The 12,274-nt window shown below is 41.8% G+C and overlaps 1 pseudogene; it reads left to right on the plus strand.

Annotated features, from left to right (window-relative positions):
* Nucleotides 1-12,274, plus strand: part of LOC132005834 (zinc finger protein 850-like) — a 43,325-nt pseudogene that overhangs the window by 26,599 nt on the left and 4,452 nt on the right.

The following is a 12,274-nucleotide window of genomic DNA, read 5'->3' on the forward strand; positions in this document are numbered from 1 at the left end:
GTCTCCTGAGCAGAGAGTTCTGCAGGGCCGCAGTCCTGGTGGAGTTGATGTCAGGTCTCCTTTCACAAGTGGAGCAGAGCTCACCTAGTTCAAACTGGCCACATTCCGGCCAGGGACCAAACACTGCCCATAGCAGGCAAGGAGAGCCCCTGCAGACCCCTGGCCTGAAGGATAGAGGAGACATTGTTGAGTTTTCTAATGGATAGAGGAAGTTAGAGAGTTAGACAAAAGCCAAGGTGAAAGAATTTATCCCAAAGAAACCCAGCAGGTAAGGCCAGGGCCAGAGAAGCAATGGAAACAGTAGTAAGGAGTTTGATGGAGAATTTAAGGCAGCAATCATAACACTCAAGGAGTTGAGAAAAGAATAGTGAGAACTTTACCACAGGGATAAGAGTCAACAACAACAACAACAAAAAAAAAGTTGGGTGTCTGGGTGGCTCATTCCATTAAGCCCCAGGGTCTTGATTTCTGCTCAGATCTTGATCTCAGGTTCTGGAATCCAGGCTCAAGTCAACCTCTGTACTCAGTGTGATGCCTGCATGTGATTCCATCTCTCTCTAGCTCCCACCCAAACTCTTAGGACCCCCATCCCCCAATATATGTCTTTTTAAAAATCAAACATAGATGAACAATGCAATAAGCTAGATTAGAAACAGGCTTGATGTTAAGAGAAGGCTGGAAGGAGCAGAAGAATGACTGTCACATAAAAGGCAAAATAAAGGGAAATACTGAATCAGAACCAAGGGAGGGAAAAGAATCATGCAACATGGGATTTTTTTTTTTAAGATTTATTAATTTATTTGACAGACAGTGATCACAAGTAGGCAGAGAGGCAGGTAGAGAGAGAGGTGGAGAAGCAGGCTCCCCTCTGGCAGAGAGCACTATGCAGGGCTCAGTCCCAGGACCTTGGAATCATGACCTGAGCTGAAGTCAGATGCTTAACCCACTGAACCAACCAGGTTCCCCTAACACAGGATTTATTTAGGTAGCTCATTGCCACCATCAAAAGTAGTAAGATTCCCAGTTTTGTTTTTTTGTTTGTTTTGTTTTTTTGTTTTTTGTTTTGTTTTGTTTTGTCTTGTCTTTTTTTTTTTTTTTTCTGTGCTTTTCTGTGCTGGGAGAGTATTTCTTCCAAATTCAACCCTCATGCTGTTTATTGGTCTAAGGTGAATTCCAAATTCTTTGGTTCAAGGTTAGTAATTTTTTTTTTAAGATTTTATTTATTTATTTATTTGACAGACAGAGATCACAGGTAGGCAGAGAGGCAGGCAGAGAGAGGAAGGGAAGCAGGCACCCTGCTGAGCAGAGAGCCTGATGTGGGCTTGATCCCAGAACCCTGGGATCATGACCCTAGTAATTTATTCTTAATAACTTGTCTGTTTTTAGGAATTATCTTTCTTTTGTTCTAAATTACTCTATTTGTTTTTGGTTTTGTTTTTTAAGATTTTGTTTATTTTGGGTGCCTGGGTGGCTCTTTAGGTTAAAGCCTCTGCCTTCAGCTCAGGTCATGATCCCAGGGTTCTGGGATCAAGCCCACATCAGGCTCTCTGCTTGGCAGGGAGCCTGCTTCCCTTCCTCTCTCCCTGCCTGCCTCACTGCCTACTTGTGATCTCTGTCTGTTAAATAAATAAATAAAATCTTTTTAAAAGAAACAAAAAGATTTTGTTTATTTGACAGAGACACAGCAGGAGAGGGAACATAAGTATGGGGAATGGGAGAGGCAGAAACAGGTTTCCTACTGATTTTGGAGCCTGAGCAGGTCAGGTCTGGAGCTCCTTGTGGGGACTCCATCCCATGACTATGGAATCCTTGACCTGAGCTGAAGGCAGAGGCGCCTCTGTATTTGTTATTATATAGCAGTTTGTGGGATTTAGAGTTTTGCCACTTTTATTTTTGATCAAAATGGGCATTACTTTCGGTATTCTGGTTTGTGGTTATAGATCACTTTTTGGTTTTTTGTTTTGGTTTTCTGAATGCTGAAGTCTAAATTGTTTATACTTTTGTTTATACTTTTTTTTTTTTTTTTTTACATTTATACTCCTCTTTTGGTGAGAGTTTGTGGTCCCTGATTATCCACTGTTGCCACTTATTTGATTCCTACAGTCAGTTATGCTCTCCTTTTGCCTTTTCACCTCTCATTTTAGTTTCACTTTTCTTTATTCTATATTTAGTTCATGGGCTGTCAATGTTGTTAATCATTTCTGGCAAACTCTTCCTGTGGTTGATACATTCCTATTTTTACTGTACTAGAGTTGGTTCATTTCAGTTTTCTGTTTCAATATCCACGGTTCTGCTTATTTTGAGCTCATGTGACCCTTTTCCTGATTGTTAGAGATACAGGAAATTGATTGGTGCTACACTATGACCATACCACAGAATTATCTATTAGACTCTGCTCAGTACATTGTGTGCCATGTTGTGTGTCCATGGAGAAATGAAGTCCTGATGACTCCTTCTCAGCCATAAAGGCCTTTATGTGGCCTTCCGAGCTTACTCAACATCACCGAGTTCATACTGGAGAGAAACCTTACCAATGTCAAGAGTGTGGCAAGGCCTTTATGCACCCTGCAGACCTTATTCAACATCACAGACTTCATACGGGACAGAAACCTTACTAATGTTGTGAATGTGGCAAGACCTTTAACCAGAGCTCAGTGCTTACCCAACATTACAGAATTCATACTGGAGAGAAACCTTACCAATGTCAAGAATGTGACAAGGCCTTTAAGCAGAGGGCTTCAGGGCTTCTTCAGCATCACCGAGTTCATACTGGGGAGAATCCTTACAAATGTAAACAGTGTGGCAAGGCCTTTAAGATACCCTCAGATATTATTAAATATCACCAAATTCACACTGGAGAAAAACCTTACAAATATAATGACTGTGGAAAGGCCTTTATGTGGGTCACATCCCTTACTAAACATCACTGAATTCACCCTGGAGAGAAGCCTTACCAATGTAACAAATGTGGCAAGGCCTTTCATGACAGCTCAAGACTTACTGCACGTCACCGAATTCATACTGGAGAGAAACCTTACAAATGTGAAGAATGTGGCAAGACCTTTATGTGGCCCTCAAACCTTACTCGACATCACCAAATTCATAAGTGGAGAGTAATCTACAGCCCTAATGTATGTGTGAAAACATCTATGTCCTTTTCTTCATTGACTTCATGTCAGCAATTTTATATAGGAGAGTAACTTTACACAGAATGTGCCTGACCTCTCACTGGAACTCCCAACTTATTTCAAGTCATAGTTACCATGTAGCAGAAGAACTCTAAAATGTAAAGAAAGTGGACAAGACATGCCTTTTCTGGAATTCAGTATTTACTCAATATCACAAAATGCTTACTAGATTCAAACCCTTGGAACTAATGAATGTGGAAAGACCTTCATTTTAATACACACTGGAGCAAACACCAGAGAGTGCATTAAATAAAGTAAATTTAAAGACATAAATATTTAGATGACTTTCTAATTTAACTCAGGTGCCAATCAATGTAACGAATGAAGGAACTCAATTCAGACATTACTCTGAAAATAGTTATTACAGCGGCACCTGGGTGGCTCAGTGAATTAAACCCTCTGCCTTTGGCTTAGGTCATGATCCCAGGGTCCTGGGATTGAGCCCCACATGAGCTCTCTGCTCAGCCTGCTTCCTCCTCTCTCTCTGCCTGCCTCTCTGCCTTCTTGTGATCTGTCTGTCAAATAAATAAAATCTTAAAAAAAAAAAAAGAAAATAGTTATTACAAGGAAAAATCAAACACTCAGAAAAGGTACATACTATTCTGTTTCAACAGATTTAATAGATAGGCTTTTACATGTGTTTAATTTCAATATATTTTTTAACATTTTTTACATTGACCTTATTTGAGATTTGTGACAATTTTATTTTACTCTGAAATCTCTACCGAAAATCCCTTTATCCCTACTGAGTCGGGAAGATCATGTGGCTGATTGTTGCTCCATTAAAGATAATAGATGCCCTGCTACATTAAGTGGGGCGCACACAGGCCTAATTTTCCACAGAAGATGTAAGCCCATATAATATACAACATATGAGGAAAATCACAGTGGAGATGCTTATGGTTACAACATTGATGTATGTTACTATGAAGTAGGTGTTCAGAACACATACTACTCCATGTTTTAAAGTAAAGAACTTCCTCAATATTAGAAATAAGTTTTACTAATTGTTCTTTAAGAAAAAGGAGGTGGCAGGCAGTATGCTACCGATGTGTCTTTGTAAGCAAAATCATTAAAGTATGACTTGATGTGGTTAAATGAGGAAATCCTGACAGATGACTGAAGGAGGGTAGCTACTCTTCCCTACAGTGTCATACCACTAAACATACCCATTTCTTAGGAATGTACCTCAGTCCTGAAATTTTGGGAAATAGGTACTCCACATCCTTCCGACAACACTTGAATGGTTTTGCACACGTGTATTCTGTATTTCGAACAGTGATGATAGACTGGATTTGAAATGCATAACTTACTGTGTATGTAAACAGTATATTTTCATTAATAAAACCTAGTGGTTTTTCATGTATTGATATGGGTGTGTCATGAATGAGGTGTTATCCTACCTATAGTGTTAATCTATCTCATTCAAGGTTGCAGGTAAATGATGGAATCAATCACCTGTTTGGTACTGGAGTAAAACAATTTACTTAGGAATCCGTTTTCCCAGTGCTCTAAAGGTTTAAGGGAATGTGATTGTTTTTCCCCTAGTCTATCCTATGATTTTCTCTCTGTGAATATGATGATAGTACTGTGGGTGTATTACTGAAGCACGTGACATATGGGTATTTTTGATGTTTTAGCTCATGTACTCCATGATGCTGCTACTTGGCATTGATTTTGTGTAGCCAGCAATTTTGCAGGGACCTTGCACTGACAGGAACCCTTCTCATGAGTGCATTCCCCAGTCAGCATGCTGCAGAGTGACAAATTAGTGGAACATCTCATATGGCATCTGCACTCCATGCTTGGGAGCCACTATCTCTATTTCTTTCCTTTTTCTTTTTTTAAGATTTTAAAAAATATTTTATTTATTTATTTGACAGAGATCACAAGTAGGCAGAGAGGGAGGCAGTGAGAAGGAGGAAGGGATGTGAGGCTCCATTCCAGGACCCTGGGATCATGACTTGAGCTGAAGGCAGAGGCTTTAACCCACTGAATCACCCAGGCACCCCCATCTCTATTTCTTGCAATGCCTTCCCTCCCATGACCCATAGAGAAGACTCCCCCTCCCCCAGGCCTTCCCTAAATCTGTTTTAGTCGGAATGGCATATTCTGGACTTAGACTTGGGACTCTCTAGCACTGCACCATGGCCCCAAATGAAAGCATGTGCCCCATGTGCTACACTGAGTGGTATTTTGATGTGTCTATGAGGTACACATGTGCATATGACCATGTTATGTGTGTCATAGATACCCCATAAGAAAGAGAAATCTATCCCAATAGGAGTGAGATGTTAGCCCAGGGAAGAGACAGAAAATATTCAAGATGAAGAATTAGCATGTAGAGGAGGAGAAGTGTCCAGAAGTTCCCTAGGGACTCCATAGATGTAGAAGTTATCTCCAGATCTCCAGTTGTATTCGCCCTCATTTTTCTTTCCAGCTACATAAGCACCACAACCATTCTTTCTTGCCTGTCCTATGGAGAGAGTGTCCTCAGAAAATGCTTCATTGAGATTAGACAGATGGAAAGCCGATGGGTATTAATTCCAACATGAATGATGTGGGATGTGAATCGAAGTAAAATTTGAGGAAGGCACCATCCTTTGAGAGAAAGACAAGGCCTATTGAAAGGAAATGTGAGGAAATCTTTCCCACGTGGGGACAGACCCGGAGGTGGCTCCCTTTAGTCACTGCAAAGGCACAGGCAGCTCTTGCTGAATGTCATCTGATGAATACATGTAATTGGAAAAGGAAATGGCAAATGTGGGTTTTTCAGGAGTGGGGAGGTCCTGCTTTATCCTTATGATTTGATCAACCTTCTGTATCTTCCTGAGGACTAATCCTGTTGGATGTCAGTGATGACTGTACTATCCCTGCCTAGATCCGTGACGAGGGATGGAGGAGGGTGTTGGAGAATGCAATCATGTGGGCAGCTTTAAGATGTCATGCGGTAGAGGGGCACTTGAGTGGCTCAGTGGGTTAAAGCCTTTGCCTTTGGCCCAGGTCATGGTCTCAGGGTTCTGGGATCAAGCACCGCATCGGGCTCTCTGCTTGGCAGGGAGCCCGCTTCCCCCTCTCTCTGCCTGCCTCTCTGCCTACTTGTGATCTCTGTCTGTCAAATAAATAAATAAATAAATAAATAAATAAATAAATAAATAAGATGTCACAAGGTAGAATAGATGTTTGAGATGAAGAAGCCTTCTGGACAGTGGAATAGGCCAGATCAGCAAGGCATGTGCTGACTTGCTCCCAAGTCCTCCTTTCCTATGTAGATCACCCCAGTAAAGGTCAGATCCAGTGTGGTTGGGTGATCCTTCAGGGAAGCTGCTTCACTGCTGTGTGGTACATTTCTCCCTTTCCTCAGCCTGGTAGTAAGTACAGTTCTAGGCTCTTCCTCTTTACATGGCATGGATTTGTTAGAGAATCAGTTCAGCAGTGAGAGGCAGTGAGCATATCTGCCTGAAAACAGTCTAGCCCAAGTGTTGCAAGTTGGAAATCAGAAGCACTGATTTCTGGTCACTTTAGGTACACAAAAAGAAGCAGAACCACATGCCCTCTCAGAATCTGTGACTTATAACCAGAAGAGGACTAGTCCTCACCAAAATGAAGTTACAATACAATTCAAGTAACAAATTTCTTTGGTTTCATCACATGCCATGTTATTTTCCATGAGATCTTCCCAGTCAGATGCCTTATTTCTCTACACCGCACTGAAATCACCATATTCAAGAAGGATTTCACTTTTTTTCTCCCCTTCTCTTTCTGCCTGCCTCCCTGCCTACTTGTGATGTCTCTCTGTCAGATAAATAAATAAAATCTTAGGGACGCCTGGGTGGCTCAGTTGGTTGGACGACTGCCTTCAGCTCAGGTCATGATCCTGGAGTCCTGGGATCGAGTCCCACATTGGGCTCCCAGCTCCACGGGGAGTCTGCTTCTCTCTCTGACCTTCTCCTCGCTCATGCTCTCTCTCACTGTCTCTCTCTCAAATAAATAAATAAAATTTTTAAAAATAAATAAATAAATAAATAAATAAAATCTTAAAAATATTTTATTTGTCAGGAAATGCAAGCAGGGGGAGAGGGAGCGGTAAGCTTTCCACTTAGCAAGGATCCCAATGTTGGTCTTGATCCCAGGACCCTGGGATAATGACCTGAGCTGAGGGGAGATGCTCAATGACTGAGTCACACAGGTACCCTCACAGAACAGACTCTTTTAACTGTCGAGAACAACCTAAGGGTGGTTGGATAGGGAGTGGGTGGGAGGGGTGGATGCAATGGGTGATGGGTTAAGTAGCACACCGTGATGACTGCTGGGTGTTGTATGTAAGTGGAGAATAGAAATTCTCCTGCTGTAACTAATACTATGTGCAAATGAAGTGGAATCCAAAGAATACTTGGAGCTACAAAAAAGTAACTTAAGGACAGAAAATTGTTACTTGGTGAAAAGATGAGATATAGAAGCAAAACACTCACTTTTAGCCCAGAAGACTGACTTACAGCCTGCATAGTTAGGATAAGGATCTAGCAAGTGTCGATAAGTGCTGGTTGCTACATTCTTAAAGGCTCTTGTGACTCTGTCCATTCACCAATAAGCAATATGGAACTTGATGGGGTTTTGGAATATAGGTGAGGTTCAGTGGGGTGGAATCCGGAGCTGATGACCAAGAAAGAATTCTTGAGATGTCTTTGTTTAAAATCGGTGGTTTCTTAAAGCACCAGGACAGGACCCCTAAGCAGAAAGAGCTGCTCATTTTCCTGATTTGTCACTGATTATATAATTGGGAGCTGGGGAGTTGAGGACAAACAGGGGTCCAGAAGGACTGTCATATGTGAAAGAAGACTCTCAAGAGAATGGGGACCTGGTTATTGTCAAGCAAAGGCTGTTTTTCCCTTCAGTGAGCTACGGATATGAAGACAGTCACCATCTTCCTGGAGGACTGTTGTATTCTATCACACATCCTTTTGATTTGGTTTCAGGTTTAGAAGAAATTTAATTTTACGTACCTTTCCTTCTGCCTCAGCCTCCCTCAATTTTATGGAGGGGAGGGTGAGGTTAGGGCATCAGGAAACTGAGTTAATGGGTCTCTGGAAGTTAGGCTATAGATATGATAAGAAAGCTTCTTCCTTGTAAATCACTAGGACGTGCGTCAACTGAGGAAGAAAACTGTCCTGTAGTGATAGGGAAAACCTGTGTTCCAAGATGGCTGACCCAGGGAGCTAAGCAGTCCCAACTTCTGCTCCCGGGCTCTTCTGGGTTCTCCGCTATGCCCTGCTTCTTGAAGGTGCCAAAAGTACCAAGTATGCAGAAATAGGAGGTACAAATTACCTTCTTTGTCTGTGATACATACCAAGAATCGATTAGATGGAGGACCTCCATCAGAAAGACTGTTGACACCAAAGATTAACTTTTTTCATCCTCAAGAGTTGTCTACCTGGAGGGGCAAAGCATTATTCAGTGTAGATTTCATCTTTCCATTCTCCTGTAAGTTTATGACTCATGTTTGCAATTCTAAATCCTTCCTTCCTTTTTTTAAGTCACGGTGGCATGCAAGCTTCCATTGCCTGTCTTTGAGCCTCATGTCTTTCAGGCGCTCATAATTTAGGATTTTTTTTTTTTTTCCTCATGAATCTGTCTTACCTCATTTTAAGTATTCAACAAACCAAGGAATGGAGAAAGGAGTGAGGAGAACAAATTTTCCTTTCCTCACATTCATTCTGTTGTGTGAACTGACCTCCACACTTCAAACCCAAATCAGAACGTGCAGACAGAACTGGGGATCAAGGGCAGCTGTAGCTTCATTGCTTTGTCAGCCAAGGAGGCTTCAGCAGGTCGGGGCCTCCAAACCTGCAGCCCACTCACAGAAAGGGTCTGGGGGTTTGTACGGAAATACAGGATAATGGCGGATTTCCAGAGGAATTGCATCTGTGCTGCCAGCCATGTTCATCATGCTGTCAGGGTTAAGCATGCATTTTTTTAAAGCATGATTTTAAAGTCTAGTCACAGTGTGAAATTCCTTCCTATTTTAATTTCAGTTTGTTAGTATATGTATATTGCTAATACTTATATCTAGGTTTTTGATGATGAGGCTTTTATTTCTACTTTTTTATTAACAATTTTATTTCCTTATTTGACAGAGAGAGATAAAAAGTAGGCAGGGGGGCAGGGGGAGGGAAGCAGGCTCCCACTTAACAGTGAGTCCGACATCAGGCTTGATCTGAGGACCCTGAGATTATGACCTGAACTGAAGGCAGAGGCTTAACCCACTGAGCCACCCAGGTGCCCCTGTGTCTATTTTTTAATTTAAGTTTTTTTTTTTTTTAATTATTTATTTGGGCACCTGGGTGGGGGATGGTTCTCCATGCAGGACTGTCATGACTAGTACTGATGTATAAAATCTATGATTTGTTTTTCAGTGGAACATGTCCACAAGTAGTTTCTTGTGATGGATTCCCATTGCCATGATCTTAGAACTAACTACTCCTTTGATTTATCTCCATCCTTCTTGTATCTTTAGAGAGGCACAAAACCTGCTGTGGGGCTCAGTCCCAAAACCCTGAGATCATAACCTGAGCCAAAATAGATGCTTTCCCAACTGAGCAACTGATGCAGCCCCATCCATGATTTTTATTTTATTTTTTATTTTTATTTTATTCATTCATTCATTTGTTCATTCATCCATCCATCATTTATTCATTTATTCATTTATGGAATTTAGAACCTTGGAATTGAAAATGTGGGCATCAGTTGCACACCTGTGAGAAATATAGAAACTTAGACCCAACCCAGAAATCAAAATCAGAATATGAATTTTAACAAGGTCTCAGTTGATTGTCATGCACAGTTAACATTGGAGAATTATATGTCTAGATCACCTACACTCTTCCCTTATTCTATGCTTATCTTTATGTCTGTAGTATATTATTTTGGTAACTGTGACTTTGCAGTATGCCTTAAATCATGACGTGTGCTGTTAATTTTCCAGATCATTCTGGGTATGTGTTATCCTGTGACATCCATGTAAAGTTAGGGTACATTTTGTTCTTTCTGCAAAAACAGCATTGGGAATTTGATAGAGAGTACATTAAATCTGTAGGTCAATTATTTTTTTAAAGATTTTATTTATTTATTTATTTGTCAGAGAGAGTGAGCACAGGCAGACAGAGAGGCAGGCAGAGGCAGAGGGAGAAGCAGGCTCCCTGCTGAGCAAGAAGCCTGACGTGGGACTCGAGCCCAGGATGCTGGGATCATGATCTGAGCCAAAGGCAGCCGCCTAACCAACTGAGCCACCCAGGCGTCCCGGTCAATTGAAGTTTTATTGATAGGTCAATAGTCTTAAGTATTTGAGTGAAAGAACATTGATGTGTTCCCACTTATTTCTTCTTTCAATTCCTGCACACTTTTCATAGTTTTCATTGTTCCAGATTTGATATCATTATGTTGAATTATAAGCATTTTATTTGGGGGAAGACCTTCTAAATGTATTATGTCTTAACTTTTGGAATTCTTTTTTATGTAGAAACAACAAATTTTTTATGTGTTCGGTTTGTATACTCTAGTGTTGTAATTTTTTTTTTTTTTAGTTTTCACAGGGAATTTTTATTTTTTCAAATATCTTATTTATTTATTTTGCAGACAGAGATCACAAGTAGGCAGAGAGGCAGACAGAGAGAGAGGGGGAAGCTGGCTCCCTACTGAGCAGAGAGCCTGATGCAGTGCTCAATCCCAGGACCCTGGGATCATGACCTGAGCCAAAGGCAGAGGCTTTACCCCACTAACTCACCCAGGCACCACTTTTCACAGGTTTCTAACAACAAGGATTTCCAGGAGAGGAAAATGGCCTTGGAATCAGAGGATGCTAGACTCATCACATCTCAGGAACACAATAAGACAAGTACATTCAGTACTCCAGAAATGGCCATGAAGACTGACAGATCATACTCCCCAAGTTAAAGGAGTAAAGAGGCCACATCATAGATGGCAGAAAGTTTGGAGACATGGTTGAGGGAGGGAAGAATTATAGTGCTATGGAAGGCAGGGATCCCTGGTTGTGGAGATAGTGGCATGACAGAGGGAACGCACAAGAAGAATGTTTCCCCAAAGCCCCTGGTGTGCAAAACAAGAGTGGATGAATTTCATGAGTTCTTGGAACTAGCAGGTGTTAAAGCCTAGAGTTTTAAAGGTCAGCAGACTTGGCTGGGATAGAGCCAAGAAGGTGCTGTGCTACTCCTGTAGAGAAGGAAGGCAAGCAACCTGGGTACAGACAACCTGCAGACAGTGATCAGAAGAATGACTGGGGGACACAGTGGGAAGAGTATTCACTAGTCTAGGAGTGTTTCCCTGTGAGGAAACATTCAGTGGGATATGTGTCTAAGAACACAGGAGTTAGATGGCACCATTTCCCTCTCCTGCCCTGTAGCATAATCTCAGAGCAGTGTCCCGGTGTCCCAGTCAGTGAGGACGTTGGCTGTCTGTCTTGCTTCCTAAGCCCCAGGCCCCTGTGCTCTGGTTGGACTGACCATCTCAGTCTAGCTTATCTCAGGCCCAGAAAGGTGGGCCCCTGCCCACACCACATCTCCTGAGCAGAAAGTTCTGCACAACCTCCGTTCTGGTGGAGGTGACTTCAGGTCTCATTTCACAAGCAGGCCAGAGCTCACCTCGTTAAAACTGACCACATTCAGACCCAGGAGCAAATACTGTCTACATAAGGTAAGGAGAGCCTCTGCAGACCACTGACTAGAAGGATGTAGCAGGACACATCACTGGCTTTTCTAACACAGAGAGGAAGGCAGACTTAGACAAAATGCCAAGATGGAAGAATTTATCCCAAAAGAAACAAAAAAATACGGCCATGGCCAGAGATAGAAGGGATGCAGTTATCAGTAACATACCTAACATACAACTAAAGGCAACAATCATAGGGATACTCACAGGTTTGAGAAAAGAGTGTTCAGAACTTTACAGAGACAAGAGGTAAAAGGGAAAAAAATGGAGCACATGGGTGTCGCAATTATATCTAATTCTTGGTTTAAGCTTAGGTAGTGATTTCAGGATCCTAGGATCCAGCCCCAGGTCAGGGTCGACATTCA

This window comes from Mustela nigripes, chromosome 17 (genome assembly GCF_022355385.1).
Source record: "Mustela nigripes isolate SB6536 chromosome 17, MUSNIG.SB6536, whole genome shotgun sequence".
Taxonomy (NCBI): Eukaryota; Metazoa; Chordata; class Mammalia; order Carnivora; family Mustelidae; genus Mustela; species Mustela nigripes.